The following is an 18,779-nucleotide window of genomic DNA, read 5'->3' as shown; positions in this document are numbered from 1 at the left end:
ACTGGGTAAGTTGTTTTCATTTCCATCTATGTGATAAAACTTTTTGGAGAATGGTGACAAGCAAATGAATATGTGCCAACCTATGCAAAACTATCCGTAATAATTTTCAATTTTGAAAGTAAAGAGAAAAATGATAGAGCAGGTCAAAGTAGCCTTGGTCACGATCTGCTGTGAATTCAAGGTTTGGCAATCACAATCCTTAGAGTATCAAGTGCATGTATGCCACTCCTGTACAGAGGCAAGGGAGGTGAGACTCCTTTTCAGAATCCAGCAGGTAGTCCCAGACTCGGTAGAGACCGGGAAAATATAGATCATCAATCCTGGACCAATGCTCCATTCTCCAGGCCTCCATAGCCCTAAAGGCACCATCGCACTAGAAGAGAGTCTTGCTTGTAGCTTGGTGTTTCTTGTTCCTATCTGGCAGGCAGGAAAGACAGCCATGGGTAGTATAAGTAAAGACAGAATATAGAGAATGTGGGAGCAGAATATGGAAAATTTGTTCAACAACCAAAGGGCACTAAGCAATTTGATTTATGTACTAGGAAATAGAGCTTTTGTTTTTTCTTTTTAAATCTCGTTCTGTTCCTTCTTTTCAGCCAAGGTCTTAAGGTCTGTTTCTGAGCTCTTTTGCTTAAGACTGACACTCTAGCACAAGTCCCACAGTTCTTTTTCAGCTTTATTGATACTTCAAAGGATATAGGAGTCCCATGGACTTTGTGGTCAATGCTTGTTACAAGTCATCCTCAGATCTCAGCTGCCTGAGAAGGGAGGATTATATCTCAAAACCACAGGCACATGGACTAGGACAGAATAGGTTTTAAATCAGTAATGCAATCTTCCTTTTGCCAGGTGTAATAATGTACATTGTCAGCTAGAAACCTCATTTCTAGGAAAATTATACTCTTTTCATGTAACTGAATAGATAAAACTTTCAAGTTCTTCCAAATTATTAGTCCTTATTAATAGTAATAATGTGAAAGGCAACATAAATCTATAGTATGCAATGTGGGTTAGTGGTAGACTGCTTGCCTAGCATGCATGAAGCCCTGGGTTTGATTCTTCAATACCACATAAACAGAAAAAGCCAGTAGTGGTACTCTGGGTAAAGAGGGAGAGTGTTAACCTTGAGCAAAAGAAGCTCATGGGCAGTGCCCAGGCCTAGATTCAAACCCAGGACTGGGCTGTCCCCCAAACAGTAAATCAGCAAAATCAACTGGTTTTTGACTGTGTACAATTTAATCCTTTAGACCGGAGAGGAACGAGTTAATGGCAGTAATCGTCGAAGATGCCAATCAAAGGTGAGATGCTTACATTGTCTACACATACACACACCCATACATACACAGGTACATAAAGATACACAGATAGGAAGCCAGATTTCCTGGGAACTGTATAAAATAGTTGGCATTCAGATCGTATCTATACCAATCCTTCCTTTAGCAAGTTAGGGAAGGAGTAAAAACACAATCACAAGACACATTTTGTGGTATTTCAGTGCACTGTCAAGAAAACTCTGAGAACACTATTAGATATTCTGTGCATTAGCCCCCAGTGGAATGGGTAGTTTAAGTTTTGTAAGAGTATAGTAACAAATTTGCACAATCAAAGTACATCTTGCATGCACAATGTATCTCACAGCCTTAAAGGATATGCCTCCATGTCAGGGGTGTAAAGCAGGAGCTTTCTTTATCCCTTTTCCATACAGTGTTTGTTGACAAACCTCCACATCATCCTATTGGTCCCGGCAATATTTATTTATTTAGTGCGGGTCCCAGAGTTTTAACTCAGATATTGTACCCCAACACTGAGTTGTTTTGTTTAGAGCTACTCTTGTGTTCCTGGAGCTACAGGTCTGCTTCTGTTTTTTTCTGAGTCCTTTGTATGAGATAAGATTCTCACAGAATTTCCCTCCCTGACAGGCTTCAAGCCATGCTCCTCAGGACTTATTGTGCCAGGGAGGCCGGTGTTCCTGGTGTGACATTGGGCACACGGCTCTGTTCTCTTTTAAGTGTGATACTCTTATTGTAGCTTAAATGTTAATTTTTAATCAAGATTCCAACCTTTCTGATAAGGTCGTGGCATATCTTATATAAAAGATTTAATCTTTGTATTATAAAACATTCGGATTTCATTTGATGTGTTGAGACTGTGGTTCCCGATAAAATCATGTGTCAAATGACAATGATTATGGGTCTAGAGTGTGTGTGTGTGTGTGTGTGTGTGTGTGTATGTGTGTGTGTGTGCATGTGTGTATGATTATTATGGGTAAAAGTTTGACCCATGTACCTCTTCCTCATTAAATGAAGCAGCCTTGATGTAGCCCAGCATTTTGCTGGTTAATTGGAGGTGAAATTCCCCAAACTTCCTAATCTTGTTGACTTCAAGTTGCTCTCGTCTAGTCTCAGCTTCTGAGTAGATAGGATCATAGATCTGCGACAGGGGCGTGTTCATCCATCCTAGATTATGATGGAAACACATACAGAGCTAGCACCAAATATGTCTGCATAAGGAAAGTGCTATTCTAAATCGAACACCTAGATGACATACACATGGCTCTGATTTCAAGACTGGGTGCTTTGGAGAGGTTTTTGTTGGGTTAGAAGAAGTAGATGTATAGGTCAAGGGACTTAGCACCTGCTTACCGTGCATGGTCAGCCCTGTAGTAAAACTGTGATTTCTACCACATAGTCTAAATTAAGTTTCTATTTTTTTTTAATCACAGTGACCTGAACACTGACAGGGTGGTGGCCATCCAGTCTTGGGAACCACTAAAAACTGGGTGAGTTGTTTTCATTTCGATCTTTGTGATAAAACTTTTTGGAGAATGGTGACAATAAAAAGAATATGTGACAACCTATGAAAAACTATCCATAATAATTTTCAATTTTGAAGGTAAAGAGAAAATGATAGAGCAGCTCAAGTAGGCTCGGTCACGATCTGCTGTGAATTCAAGGTCTGGCAATCACAATCCTTAGAGTATCAAAGTGCATGTATGCCACTCCTGTTGAGGCAAGGGAGGTGAGACTCCTTCTCAGAATCCAGGAGGTAGTCCCAGGCCTCAGTAGAAACCGGGAAAATGTAGATCATCAACCCTGGACCAAGGCTTCATTCTCCTGGCCTCAATATTCCTTAAGGCACCATCACACTAGAAGGGAGTCTTGCTTGTAGCTTGGTGTTTCTTGTCCCTATCTGGCAGGCAGTAAAGACAGCCATGGGTAGTATAAGTAAAGAAGGAATATAGAGAATGTGGGGAGTAGAATATGGAAAATTTGTTCAACAGCCAAAGGGCACTAAGCAATTTGATTTATGTACTAGGAAATACAGTTTTCCTTTTTTCGTTTTTTATCTCCTTCTGTTTCTTCATTTCAGCCAAGGTCTTAAAGTCTGTTTCTGAGCTCTTTTGCTTAAGACTGACACTCTACCACAAGTCCCACAGTCCTATGTCAGGTTTATTGATACTTCATAGGATATAGGAGTCCCATGGACTTTGTGGTCAATGCTAGGTTACAAGTGATCCTCAGATCACTTGCCTGAGAAGGGAGGAGTATATCTCAGAACCACAGGTACCTGGACTAGGACAGAATAGGTTTTATATCACTAATGCAACCTTCCTTTAGCCAGCTGTAATAGTGTACATTTCAGCTAGAAACCTCATTTCTAGGAAAATTATTCTCTTTTTCATGTAACTGAATACATAAAACTTTCAAGTTCTTCCAATTTATTAGACCTTGTTAATTGTGCTAACGTGAAAGGAAACATAAAACTACAGTAGGCAATGTGGGTTAGTGGTAGACTGATTGCCTAACCGGCATGAAGCCCTGGGTTTGATTCCTCAGTACCACATACACAGAAAAAACCAGATATGGTACTGTGGCTCAAGTAGTAGAGTGTTAAGCTTGAGCAAAAGAAGCTCATGGACAGTGTCCAGGCTCAGAGTTTAACCCATGACTACACTGTCCCCAAAATGGTAAATCAACAAATTCAACTGATTTTTGACTGTGTACAATGTAATCCTTTAGAACGGAGAGGTATGAGCTAATGGCAATAATGGTGGAAGATGCCAATCAAAGGAGAGATGCTTACATTGGGTATACATGCACACACACATACACATGCACACACGTAAATAAAGGTACACAGATAGGAAGCCAGATTTCCTAGGAACTGTGTAAAATAGTTGGCATTCACATCGTATCTGTACCAATCCTTCCTTTAGTAAGTTAGGGGTATCGAGTGAAAACACAGTCACAAGACACATTTTGTGGTATTTCAGTGCACTGTCAAGAAAACTTTGAGAACACTATTAGATATTCTGTGCATTAGCCCCCAGTGGAATGGGTAGTTTAAGTTTGTAAGGCTTTAGTAACAAATTTGCACAATCAAAGTACATCTTGCATGCACAATGTATCTCCCACAGCCCTAAAGGATATCCTTCAATACCAGGGTTGTAAAGCAGCAGCTTTCTTGATCCCTTTTTTATATAGTGTTTGTTGACTAATCTCTAAGATATTGAGTCATCCTATTGAACTCTGCAGTATTTATTTATTTACTACAGGTCCCTGCATTTTAACTCAGATATTCTACCCCCACACTGAGTTATTTTGTTTAGAGCTACTCTTGTGTTCCTGGAGATACAGGTCTGCTTCTGTCTTTTTCTGAGTACTTTGTATGGGATAAGATTCTCACAGAATTTCCCTCCCTGACCGGCTTCAAGCCATGCTCCTCAGGTCTTATTGTGCCAGGGAGGCCGGTGTTCCTGGTGTGAGACATTGGACACTCAGCTCTGTTCTCTTTTGAGTGTGAAACTCTTATTGTACCTTAAAGGGTAATTTTTAAACAAGATTCCATCCTTTCTGATAAGGTTGTGGTATATCTTACATAAAAGATTTAACCCTTGGAGTATAAAATGTTGGGATTTCATTTGATGTGTTGAGACTGGGGTTCCCGATAAAATCATGTGTCAAATGACAATGATTATGGGTCTTGTGTGTGTGTGTGTGTGTGTGTGTGTGTGTGTGTGTGTGTGTGCATGCGTGTGTGATTACTATGGGTAATAGTTTGACCCATGTACCTATTCCACATTAAATCAAATAACTTGATTTGCCCAGCATTTTGCTGTTTAATTGGAGTTGAAATTCCCAAAACTTCCTAATCTTGGCGACTTCAAATTGATCCTCTCTCATCTAAGCCTCTGAGTAGACAGGATCATAGATCTGAGACAGGGGAATGTCCATCCATCCTAGATTATGATGAAAGCACATACAGAGCGAGCACCAAATATGTCCGCATAAGGAAAGTGCTGTTCTAAATTGAACACCTAGATGACAAACACATGGCTCTGATTTCAAGCCTGTGTGCTTGAGAGAGGTTTAGTTGGGTTTGAAGAGCAGGAGGTACAGCTCAAGGGACTGAAAACCTGCTTACCATGCATGGTCAGCCCTGTATTAAAACTGTGATTTCTTCCACATAGTCTAAATTAAGTTTCTTTTTTTATTTTTTGGTCACAGTGACCTGAACACTGACAGGGTGGTGGCCATCCAGTCTGAGGAACCACTAAAAACTGGGTAAGTTGTTTTCATTTCCATCTATGTGATAAAACTTTTTGGAGAATGGTGACAAGCAAATGAATATGTGCCAACCTATGCAAAACTATCCGTAATAATTTTCAATTTTGAAAGTAAAGAGAAAAATGATAGAGCAGGTCAAAGTAGCCTTGGTCACGATCTGCTGTGAATTCAAGGTTTGGCAATCACAATCCTTAGAGTATCAAGTGCATGTATGCCACTCCTGTACAGAGGCAAGGGAGGTGAGACTCCTTTTCAGAATCCAGCAGGTAGTCCCAGACTCGGTAGAGACCGGGAAAATATAGATCATCAATCCTGGACCAATGCTCCATTCTCCAGGCCTCCATAGCCCTAAAGGCACCATCGCACTAGAAGAGAGTCTTGCTTGTAGCTTGGTGTTTCTTGTTCCTATCTGGCAGGCAGGAAAGACAGCCATGGGTAGTATAAGTAAAGACAGAATATAGAGAATGTGGGAGCAGAATATGGAAAATTTGTTCAACAACCAAAGGGCACTAAGCAATTTGATTTATGTACTAGGAAATAGAGCTTTTGTTTTTTCTTTTTAAATCTCGTTCTGTTCCTTCTTTTCAGCCAAGGTCTTAAGGTCTGTTTCTGAGCTCTTTTGCTTAAGACTGACACTCTAGCACAAGTCCCACAGTTCTTTTTCAGCTTTATTGATACTTCAAAGGATATAGGAGTCCCATGGACTTTGTGGTCAATGCTTGTTACAAGTCATCCTCAGATCTCAGCTGCCTGAGAAGGGAGGATTATATCTCAAAACCACAGGCACATGGACTAGGACAGAATAGGTTTTAAATCAGTAATGCAATCTTCCTTTTGCCAGGTGTAATAATGTACATTGTCAGCTAGAAACCTCATTTCTAGGAAAATTATACTCTTTTCATGTAACTGAATAGATAAAACTTTCAAGTTCTTCCAAATTATTAGTCCTTATTAATAGTAATAATGTGAAAGGCAACATAAATCTATAGTATGCAATGTGGGTTAGTGGTAGACTGCTTGCCTAGCATGCATGAAGCCCTGGGTTTGATTCTTCAATACCACATAAACAGAAAAAGCCAGTAGTGGTACTCTGGGTAAAGAGGGAGAGTGTTAACCTTGAGCAAAAGAAGCTCATGGGCAGTGCCCAGGCCTAGATTCAAACCCAGGACTGGGCTGTCCCCCAAACAGTAAATCAGCAAAATCAACTGGTTTTTGACTGTGTACAATTTAATCCTTTAGACCGGAGAGGAACGAGTTAATGGCAGTAATCGTCGAAGATGCCAATCAAAGGTGAGATGCTTACATTGTCTACACATACACACACCCATACATACACAGGTACATAAAGATACACAGATAGGAAGCCAGATTTCCTGGGAACTGTATAAAATAGTTGGCATTCAGATCGTATCTATACCAATCCTTCCTTTAGCAAGTTAGGGAAGGAGTAAAAACACAATCACAAGACACATTTTGTGGTATTTCAGTGCACTGTCAAGAAAACTCTGAGAACACTATTAGATATTCTGTGCATTAGCCCCCAGTGGAATGGGTAGTTTAAGTTTTGTAAGAGTATAGTAACAAATTTGCACAATCAAAGTACATCTTGCATGCACAATGTATCTCACAGCCTTAAAGGATATGCCTCCATGTCAGGGGTGTAAAGCAGGAGCTTTCTTTATCCCTTTTCCATACAGTGTTTGTTGACAAACCTCCACATCATCCTATTGGTCCCGGCAATATTTATTTATTTAGTGCGGGTCCCAGAGTTTTAACTCAGATATTGTACCCCAACACTGAGTTGTTTTGTTTAGAGCTACTCTTGTGTTCCTGGAGCTACAGGTCTGCTTCTGTTTTTTTCTGAGTCCTTTGTATGAGATAAGATTCTCACAGAATTTCCCTCCCTGACAGGCTTCAAGCCATGCTCCTCAGGACTTATTGTGCCAGGGAGGCCGGTGTTCCTGGTGTGACATTGGGCACACGGCTCTGTTCTCTTTTAAGTGTGATACTCTTATTGTAGCTTAAATGTTAATTTTTAATCAAGATTCCAACCTTTCTGATAAGGTCGTGGCATATCTTATATAAAAGATTTAATCTTTGTATTATAAAACATTCGGATTTCATTTGATGTGTTGAGACTGTGGTTCCCGATAAAATCATGTGTCAAATGACAATGATTATGGGTCTAGAGTGTGTGTGTGTGTGTGTGTGTGTGTGTGTGTGTGTGTATGTGTGTGTGTGTGCATGTGTGTATGATTATTATGGGTAAAAGTTTGACCCATGTACCTCTTCCTCATTAAATGAAGCAGCCTTGATGTAGCCCAGCATTTTGCTGGTTAATTGGAGGTGAAATTCCCCAAACTTCCTAATCTTGTTGACTTCAAGTTGCTCTCGTCTAGTCTCAGCTTCTGAGTAGATAGGATCATAGATCTGCGACAGGGGCGTGTTCATCCATCCTAGATTATGATGGAAACACATACAGAGCTAGCACCAAATATGTCTGCATAAGGAAAGTGCTATTCTAAATCGAACACCTAGATGACATACACATGGCTCTGATTTCAAGACTGGGTGCTTTGGAGAGGTTTTTGTTGGGTTAGAAGAAGTAGATGTATAGGTCAAGGGACTTAGCACCTGCTTACCGTGCATGGTCAGCCCTGTAGTAAAACTGTGATTTCTACCACATAGTCTAAATTAAGTTTCTATTTTTTTTTAATCACAGTGACCTGAACACTGACAGGGTGGTGGCCATCCAGTCTTGGGAACCACTAAAAACTGGGTGAGTTGTTTTCATTTCGATCTTTGTGATAAAACTTTTTGGAGAATGGTGACAATAAAAAGAATATGTGACAACCTATGAAAAACTATCCATAATAATTTTCAATTTTGAAGGTAAAGAGAAAATGATAGAGCAGCTCAAGTAGGCTCGGTCACGATCTGCTGTGAATTCAAGGTCTGGCAATCACAATCCTTAGAGTATCAAAGTGCATGTATGCCACTCCTGTTGAGGCAAGGGAGGTGAGACTCCTTCTCAGAATCCAGGAGGTAGTCCCAGGCCTCAGTAGAAACCGGGAAAATGTAGATCATCAACCCTGGACCAAGGCTTCATTCTCCTGGCCTCAATATTCCTTAAGGCACCATCACACTAGAAGGGAGTCTTGCTTGTAGCTTGGTGTTTCTTGTCCCTATCTGGCAGGCAGTAAAGACAGCCATGGGTAGTATAAGTAAAGAAGGAATATAGAGAATGTGGGGAGTAGAATATGGAAAATTTGTTCAACAGCCAAAGGGCACTAAGCAATTTGATTTATGTACTAGGAAATACAGTTTTCCTTTTTTCGTTTTTTATCTCCTTCTGTTTCTTCATTTCAGCCAAGGTCTTAAAGTCTGTTTCTGAGCTCTTTTGCTTAAGACTGACACTCTACCACAAGTCCCACAGTCCTATGTCAGGTTTATTGATACTTCATAGGATATAGGAGTCCCATGGACTTTGTGGTCAATGCTAGGTTACAAGTGATCCTCAGATCACTTGCCTGAGAAGGGAGGAGTATATCTCAGAACCACAGGTACCTGGACTAGGACAGAATAGGTTTTATATCACTAATGCAACCTTCCTTTAGCCAGCTGTAATAGTGTACATTTCAGCTAGAAACCTCATTTCTAGGAAAATTATTCTCTTTTTCATGTAACTGAATACATAAAACTTTCAAGTTCTTCCAATTTATTAGACCTTGTTAATTGTGCTAACGTGAAAGGAAACATAAAACTACAGTAGGCAATGTGGGTTAGTGGTAGACTGATTGCCTAACCGGCATGAAGCCCTGGTTTGATTCCTCAGTACCACATACACAGAAAAAACCAGATATGGTACTGTGGCTCAAGTAGTAGAGTGTTAAGCTTGAGCAAAAGAAGCTCATGGACAGTGTCCAGGCTCAGAGTTTAACCCATGACTACACTGTCCCCAAAATGGTAAATCAACAAATTCAACTGATTTTTGACTGTGTACAATGTAATCCTTTAGAACGGAGAGGTATGAGCTAATGGCAATAATGGTGGAAGATGCCAATCAAAGGAGAGATGCTTACATTGGGTATACATGCACACACACATACACATGCACACACGTAAATAAAGGTACACAGATAGGAAGCCAGATTTCCTAGGAACTGTGTAAAATAGTTGGCATTCACATCGTATCTGTACCAATCCTTCCTTTAGTAAGTTAGGGGTATCGAGTGAAAACACAGTCACAAGACACATTTTGTGGTATTTCAGTGCACTGTCAAGAAAACTTTGAGAACACTATTAGATATTCTGTGCATTAGCCCCCAGTGGAATGGGTAGTTTAAGTTTGTAAGGCTTTAGTAACAAATTTGCACAATCAAAGTACATCTTGCATGCACAATGTATCTCCCACAGCCCTAAAGGATATCCTTCAATACCAGGGTTGTAAAGCAGCAGCTTTCTTGATCCCTTTTTTATATAGTGTTTGTTGACTAATCTCTAAGATATTGAGTCATCCTATTGAACTCTGCAGTATTTATTTATTTACTACAGGTCCCTGCATTTTAACTCAGATATTCTACCCCCACACTGAGTTATTTTGTTTAGAGCTACTCTTGTGTTCCTGGAGATACAGGTCTGCTTCTGTCTTTTTCTGAGTACTTTGTATGGGATAAGATTCTCACAGAATTTCCCTCCCTGACCGGCTTCAAGCCATGCTCCTCAGGTCTTATTGTGCCAGGGAGGCCGGTGTTCCTGGTGTGAGACATTGGACACTCAGCTCTGTTCTCTTTTGAGTGTGAAACTCTTATTGTACCTTAAAGGGTAATTTTTAAACAAGATTCCATCCTTTCTGATAAGGTTGTGGTATATCTTACATAAAAGATTTAACCCTTGGAGTATAAAATGTTGGGATTTCATTTGATGTGTTGAGACTGGGGTTCCCGATAAAATCATGTGTCAAATGACAATGATTATGGGTCTTGTGTGTGTGTGTGTGTGTGTGTGTGTGTGTGTGTGTGTGTGTGCATGCGTGTGTGATTACTATGGGTAATAGTTTGACCCATGTACCTATTCCACATTAAATCAAATAACTTGATTTGCCCAGCATTTTGCTGTTTAATTGGAGTTGAAATTCCCAAAACTTCCTAATCTTGGCGACTTCAAATTGATCCTCTCTCATCTAAGCCTCTGAGTAGACAGGATCATAGATCTGAGACAGGGGAATGTCCATCCATCCTAGATTATGATGAAAGCACATACAGAGCGAGCACCAAATATGTCCGCATAAGGAAAGTGCTGTTCTAAATTGAACACCTAGATGACAAACACATGGCTCTGATTTCAAGCCTGTGTGCTTGAGAGAGGTTTAGTTGGGTTTGAAGAGCAGGAGGTACAGCTCAAGGGACTGAAAACCTGCTTACCATGCATGGTCAGCCCTGTATTAAAACTGTGATTTCTTCCACATAGTCTAAATTAAGTTTCTTTTTTTATTTTTTGGTCACAGTGACCTGAACACTGACAGGGTGGTGGCCATCCAGTCTGAGGAACCACTAAAAACTGGGTAAGTTGTTTTCATTTCCATCTATGTGATAAAACTTTTTGGAGAATGGTGACAAGCAAATGAATATGTGCCAACCTATGCAAAACTATCCGTAATAATTTTCAATTTTGAAAGTAAAGAGAAAAATGATAGAGCAGGTCAAAGTAGCCTTGGTCACGATCTGCTGTGAATTCAAGGTTTGGCAATCACAATCCTTAGAGTATCAAGTGCATGTATGCCACTCCTGTACAGAGGCAAGGGAGGTGAGACTCCTTTTCAGAATCCAGCAGGTAGTCCCAGACTCGGTAGAGACCGGGAAAATATAGATCATCAATCCTGGACCAATGCTCCATTCTCCAGGCCTCCATAGCCCTAAAGGCACCATCGCACTAGAAGAGAGTCTTGCTTGTAGCTTGGTGTTTCTTGTTCCTATCTGGCAGGCAGGAAAGACAGCCATGGGTAGTATAAGTAAAGACAGAATATAGAGAATGTGGGAGCAGAATATGGAAAATTTGTTCAACAACCAAAGGGCACTAAGCAATTTGATTTATGTACTAGGAAATAGAGCTTTTGTTTTTTCTTTTTAAATCTCGTTCTGTTCCTTCTTTTCAGCCAAGGTCTTAAGGTCTGTTTCTGAGCTCTTTTGCTTAAGACTGACACTCTAGCACAAGTCCCACAGTTCTTTTTCAGCTTTATTGATACTTCAAAGGATATAGGAGTCCCATGGACTTTGTGGTCAATGCTTGTTACAAGTCATCCTCAGATCTCAGCTGCCTGAGAAGGGAGGATTATATCTCAAAACCACAGGCACATGGACTAGGACAGAATAGGTTTTAAATCAGTAATGCAATCTTCCTTTTGCCAGGTGTAATAATGTACATTGTCAGCTAGAAACCTCATTTCTAGGAAAATTATACTCTTTTCATGTAACTGAATAGATAAAACTTTCAAGTTCTTCCAAATTATTAGTCCTTATTAATAGTAATAATGTGAAAGGCAACATAAATCTATAGTATGCAATGTGGGTTAGTGGTAGACTGCTTGCCTAGCATGCATGAAGCCCTGGGTTTGATTCTTCAATACCACATAAACAGAAAAAGCCAGTAGTGGTACTCTGGGTAAAGAGGGAGAGTGTTAACCTTGAGCAAAAGAAGCTCATGGGCAGTGCCCAGGCCTAGATTCAAACCCAGGACTGGGCTGTCCCCCAAACAGTAAATCAGCAAAATCAACTGGTTTTTGACTGTGTACAATTTAATCCTTTAGACCGGAGAGGAACGAGTTAATGGCAGTAATCGTCGAAGATGCCAATCAAAGGTGAGATGCTTACATTGTCTACACATACACACACCCATACATACACAGGTACATAAAGATACACAGATAGGAAGCCAGATTTCCTGGGAACTGTATAAAATAGTTGGCATTCAGATCGTATCTATACCAATCCTTCCTTTAGCAAGTTAGGGAAGGAGTAAAAACACAATCACAAGACACATTTTGTGGTATTTCAGTGCACTGTCAAGAAAACTCTGAGAACACTATTAGATATTCTGTGCATTAGCCCCCAGTGGAATGGGTAGTTTAAGTTTTGTAAGAGTATAGTAACAAATTTGCACAATCAAAGTACATCTTGCATGCACAATGTATCTCACAGCCTTAAAGGATATGCCTCCATGTCAGGGGTGTAAAGCAGGAGCTTTCTTTATCCCTTTTCCATACAGTGTTTGTTGACAAACCTCCACATCATCCTATTGGTCCCGGCAATATTTATTTATTTAGTGCGGGTCCCAGAGTTTTAACTCAGATATTGTACCCCAACACTGAGTTGTTTTGTTTAGAGCTACTCTTGTGTTCCTGGAGCTACAGGTCTGCTTCTGTTTTTTTCTGAGTCCTTTGTATGAGATAAGATTCTCACAGAATTTCCCTCCCTGACAGGCTTCAAGCCATGCTCCTCAGGACTTATTGTGCCAGGGAGGCCGGTGTTCCTGGTGTGACATTGGGCACACGGCTCTGTTCTCTTTTAAGTGTGATACTCTTATTGTAGCTTAAATGTTAATTTTTAATCAAGATTCCAACCTTTCTGATAAGGTCGTGGCATATCTTATATAAAAGATTTAATCTTTGTATTATAAAACATTCGGATTTCATTTGATGTGTTGAGACTGTGGTTCCCGATAAAATCATGTGTCAAATGACAATGATTATGGGTCTAGAGTGTGTGTGTGTGTGTGTGTGTGTGTGTGTGTGTGTGTATGTGTGTGTGTGTGCATGTGTGTATGATTATTATGGGTAAAAGTTTGACCCATGTACCTCTTCCTCATTAAATGAAGCAGCCTTGATGTAGCCCAGCATTTTGCTGGTTAATTGGAGGTGAAATTCCCCAAACTTCCTAATCTTGTTGACTTCAAGTTGCTCTCGTCTAGTCTCAGCTTCTGAGTAGATAGGATCATAGATCTGCGACAGGGGCGTGTTCATCCATCCTAGATTATGATGGAAACACATACAGAGCTAGCACCAAATATGTCTGCATAAGGAAAGTGCTATTCTAAATCGAACACCTAGATGACATACACATGGCTCTGATTTCAAGACTGGGTGCTTTGGAGAGGTTTTTGTTGGGTTAGAAGAAGTAGATGTATAGGTCAAGGGACTTAGCACCTGCTTACCGTGCATGGTCAGCCCTGTAGTAAAACTGTGATTTCTACCACATAGTCTAAATTAAGTTTCTATTTTTTTTTAATCACAGTGACCTGAACACTGACAGGGTGGTGGCCATCCAGTCTTGGGAACCACTAAAAACTGGGTGAGTTGTTTTCATTTCGATCTTTGTGATAAAACTTTTTGGAGAATGGTGACAATAAAAAGAATATGTGACAACCTATGAAAAACTATCCATAATAATTTTCAATTTTGAAGGTAAAGAGAAAATGATAGAGCAGCTCAAGTAGGCTCGGTCACGATCTGCTGTGAATTCAAGGTCTGGCAATCACAATCCTTAGAGTATCAAAGTGCATGTATGCCACTCCTGTTGAGGCAAGGGAGGTGAGACTCCTTCTCAGAATCCAGGAGGTAGTCCCAGGCCTCAGTAGAAACCGGGAAAATGTAGATCATCAACCCTGGACCAAGGCTTCATTCTCCTGGCCTCAATATTCCTTAAGGCACCATCACACTAGAAGGGAGTCTTGCTTGTAGCTTGGTGTTTCTTGTCCCTATCTGGCAGGCAGTAAAGACAGCCATGGGTAGTATAAGTAAAGAAGGAATATAGAGAATGTGGGGAGTAGAATATGGAAAATTTGTTCAACAGCCAAAGGGCACTAAGCAATTTGATTTATGTACTAGGAAATACAGTTTTCCTTTTTTCGTTTTTTATCTCCTTCTGTTTCTTCATTTCAGCCAAGGTCTTAAAGTCTGTTTCTGAGCTCTTTTGCTTAAGACTGACACTCTACCACAAGTCCCACAGTCCTATGTCAGGTTTATTGATACTTCATAGGATATAGGAGTCCCATGGACTTTGTGGTCAATGCTAGGTTACAAGTGATCCTCAGATCACTTGCCTGAGAAGGGAGGAGTATATCTCAGAACCACAGGTACCTGGACTAGGACAGAATAGGTTTTATATCACTAATGCAACCTTCCTTTAGCCAGCTGTAATAGTGTACATTTCAGCTAGAAACCTCATTTCTAGGAAAATTATTCTCTTTTTCATGTAACTGAATACATAAAACTTTCAAGTTCTTCCAATTTATTAGACCTTGTTAATTGTGCTAACGTGAAAGGAAACATAAAACTACAGTAGGCAATGTGGGTTAGTGGTAGACTGATTGCCTAACCGGCATGAAGCCCTGGGTTTGATTCCTCAGTACCACATACACAGAAAAAACCAGATATGGTACTGTGGCTCAAGTAGTAGAGTGTTAAGCTTGAGCAAAAGAAGCTCATGGACAGTGTCCAGGCTCAGAGTTTAACCCATGACTACACTGTCCCCAAAATGGTAAATCAACAAATTCAACTGATTTTTGACTGTGTACAATGTAATCCTTTAGAACGGAGAGGTATGAGCTAATGGCAATAATGGTGGAAGATGCCAATCAAAGGAGAGATGCTTACATTGGGTATACATGCACACACACATACACATGCACACACGTAAATAAAGGTACACAGATAGGAAGCCAGATTTCCTAGGAACTGTGTAAAATAGTTGGCATTCACATCGTATCTGTACCAATCCTTCCTTTAGTAAGTTAGGGGTATCGAGTGAAAACACAGTCACAAGACACATTTTGTGGTATTTCAGTGCACTGTCAAGAAAACTTTGAGAACACTATTAGATATTCTGTGCATTAGCCCCCAGTGGAATGGGTAGTTTAAGTTTGTAAGGCTTTAGTAACAAATTTGCACAATCAAAGTACATCTTGCATGCACAATGTATCTCCCACAGCCCTAAAGGATATCCTTCAATACCAGGGTTGTAAAGCAGCAGCTTTCTTGATCCCTTTTTTATATAGTGTTTGTTGACTAATCTCTAAGATATTGAGTCATCCTATTGAACTCTGCAGTATTTATTTATTTACTACAGGTCCCTGCATTTTAACTCAGATATTCTACCCCCACACTGAGTTATTTTGTTTAGAGCTACTCTTGTGTTCCTGGAGATACAGGTCTGCTTCTGTCTTTTTCTGAGTACTTTGTATGGGATAAGATTCTCACAGAATTTCCCTCCCTGACCGGCTTCAAGCCATGCTCCTCAGGTCTTATTGTGCCAGGGAGGCCGGTGTTCCTGGTGTGAGACATTGGACACTCAGCTCTGTTCTCTTTTGAGTGTGAAACTCTTATTGTACCTTAAAGGGTAATTTTTAAACAAGATTCCATCCTTTCTGATAAGGTTGTGGTATATCTTACATAAAAGATTTAACCCTTGGAGTATAAAATGTTGGGATTTCATTTGATGTGTTGAGACTGGGGTTCCCGATAAAATCATGTGTCAAATGACAATGATTATGGGTCTTGTGTGTGTGTGTGTGTGTGTGTGTGTGTGTGTGTGTGTGTGTGTGTGCATGCGTGTGTGATTACTATGGGTAATAGTTTGACCCATGTACCTATTCCACATTAAATCAAATAACTTGATTTGCCCAGCATTTTGCTGTTTAATTGGAGTTGAAATTCCCAAAACTTCCTAATCTTGGCGACTTCAAATTGATCCTCTCTCATCTAAGCCTCTGAGTAGACAGGATCATAGATCTGAGACAGGGGAATGTCCATCCATCCTAGATTATGATGAAAGCACATACAGAGCGAGCACCAAATATGTCCGCATAAGGAAAGTGCTGTTCTAAATTGAACACCTAGATGACAAACACATGGCTCTGATTTCAAGCCTGTGTGCTTGAGAGAGGTTTAGTTGGGTTTGAAGAGCAGGAGGTACAGCTCAAGGGACTGAAAACCTGCTTACCATGCATGGTCAGCCCTGTATTAAAACTGTGATTTCTTCCACATAGTCTAAATTAAGTTTCTTTTTTTATTTTTTGGTCACAGTGACCTGAACACTGACAGGGTGGTGGCCATCCAGTCTGAGGAACCACTAAAAACTGGGTAAGTTGTTTTCATTTCCATCTATGTGATAAAACTTTTTGGAGAATGGTGACAAGCAAATGAATATGTGCCAACCTATGCAAAACTATCCGTAATAATTTTCAATTTTGAAAGTAAAGAGAAAAATGATAGAGCAGGTCAAAGTAGCCTTGGTCACGATCTGCTGTGAATTCAAGGTTTGGCAATCACAATCCTTAGAGTATCAAGTGCATGTATGCCACTCCTGTACAGAGGCAAGGGAGGTGAGACTCCTTTTCAGAATCCAGCAGGTAGTCCCAGACTCGGTAGAGACCGGGAAAATATAGATCATCAATCCTGGACCAATGCTCCATTCTCCAGGCCTCCATAGCCCTAAAGGCACCATCGCACTAGAAGAGAGTCTTGCTTGTAGCTTGGTGTTTCTTGTTCCTATCTGGCAGGCAGGAAAGACAGCCATGGGTAGTATAAGTAAAGACAGAATATAGAGAATGTGGGAGCAGAATATGGAAAATTTGTTCAACAACCAAAGGGCACTAAGCAATTTGATTTATGTACTAGGAAATAGAGCTTTTGTTTTTTCTTTTTAAATCTCGTTCTGTTCCTTCTTTTCAGCCAAGGTCTTAAGGTCTGTTTCTGAGCTCTTTTGCTTAAGACTGACACTCTAGCACAAGTCCCACAGTTCTTTTTCAGCTTTATTGATACTTCAAAGGATATAGGAGTCCCATGGACTTTGTGGTCAATGCTTGTTACAAGTCATCCTCAGATCTCAGCTGCCTGAGAAGGGAGGATTATATCTCAAAACCACAGGCACATGGACTAGGACAGAATAGGTTTTAAATCAGTAATGCAATCTTCCTTTTGCCAGGTGTAATAATGTACATTGTCAGCTAGAAACCTCATTTCTAGGAAAATTATACTCTTTTCATGTAACTGAATAGATAAAACTTTCAAGTTCTTCCAAATTATTAGTCCTTATTAATAGTAATAATGTGAAAGGCAACATAAATCTATAGTATGCAATGTGGGTTAGTGGTAGACTGCTTGCCTAGCATGCATGAAGCCCTGGGTTTGATTCTTCAATACCACATAAACAGAAAAAGCCAGTAGTGGTACTCTGGGTAAAGAGGGAGAGTGTTAACCTTGAGCAAAAGAAGCTCATGGGCAGTGCCCAGGCCTAGATTCAAACCCAGGACTGGGCTGTCCCCCAAACAGTAAATCAGCAAAATCAACTGGTTTTTGACTGTGTACAATTTAATCCTTTAGACCGGAGAGGAACGAGTTAATGGCAGTAATCGTCGAAGATGCCAATCAAAGGTGAGATGCTTACATTGTCTACACATACACACACCCATACATACACAGGTACATAAAGATACACAGATAGGAAGCCAGATTTCCTGGGAACTGTATAAAATAGTTGGCATTCAGATCGTATCTATACCAATCCTTCCTTTAGCAAGTTAGGGAAGGAGTAAAAACACAATCACAAGACACATTTTGTGGTATTTCAGTGCACTGTCAAGAAAACTCTGAGAACACTATTAGATATTCTGTGCATTAGCCCCCAGTGGAATGGGTAGTTTAAGTTTTGTAAGAGTATAGTAACAAATTTGCACAATCAAAGTACATCTTGCATGCACAATGTATCTCACAGCCTTAAAGGATATGCCTCCATGTCAGGGGTGTAAAGCAGGAGCTTTCTTTATCCCTTTTCCATACAGTGTTTGTTGACAAACCTCCACATCATCCTATTGGTCCCGGCAATATTTATTTATTTAGTGCGGGTCCCAGAGTTTTAACTCAGATATTGTACCCCAACACTGAGTTGTTTTGTTTAGAGCTACTCTTGTGTTCCTGGAGCTACAGGTCTGCTTCTGTTTTTTTCTGAGTCCTTTGTATGAGATAAGATTCTCACAGAATTTCCCTCCCTGACAGGCTTCAAGCCATGCTCCTCAGGACTTATTGTGCCAGGGAGGCCGGTGTTCCTGGTGTGACATTGGGCACACGGCTCTGTTCTCTTTTAAGTGTGATACTCTTATTGTAGCTTAAATGTTAATTTTTAATCAAGATTCCAACCTTTCTGATAAGGTCGTGGCATA

The sequence above is a fragment of the Perognathus longimembris genome, chromosome 3, assembly GCF_023159225.1.
Source record: "Perognathus longimembris pacificus isolate PPM17 chromosome 3, ASM2315922v1, whole genome shotgun sequence".
NCBI lineage: Eukaryota > Metazoa > Chordata > Mammalia > Rodentia > Heteromyidae > Perognathus > Perognathus longimembris.
Note: the sequence above shows the minus strand (reverse complement) of the source record.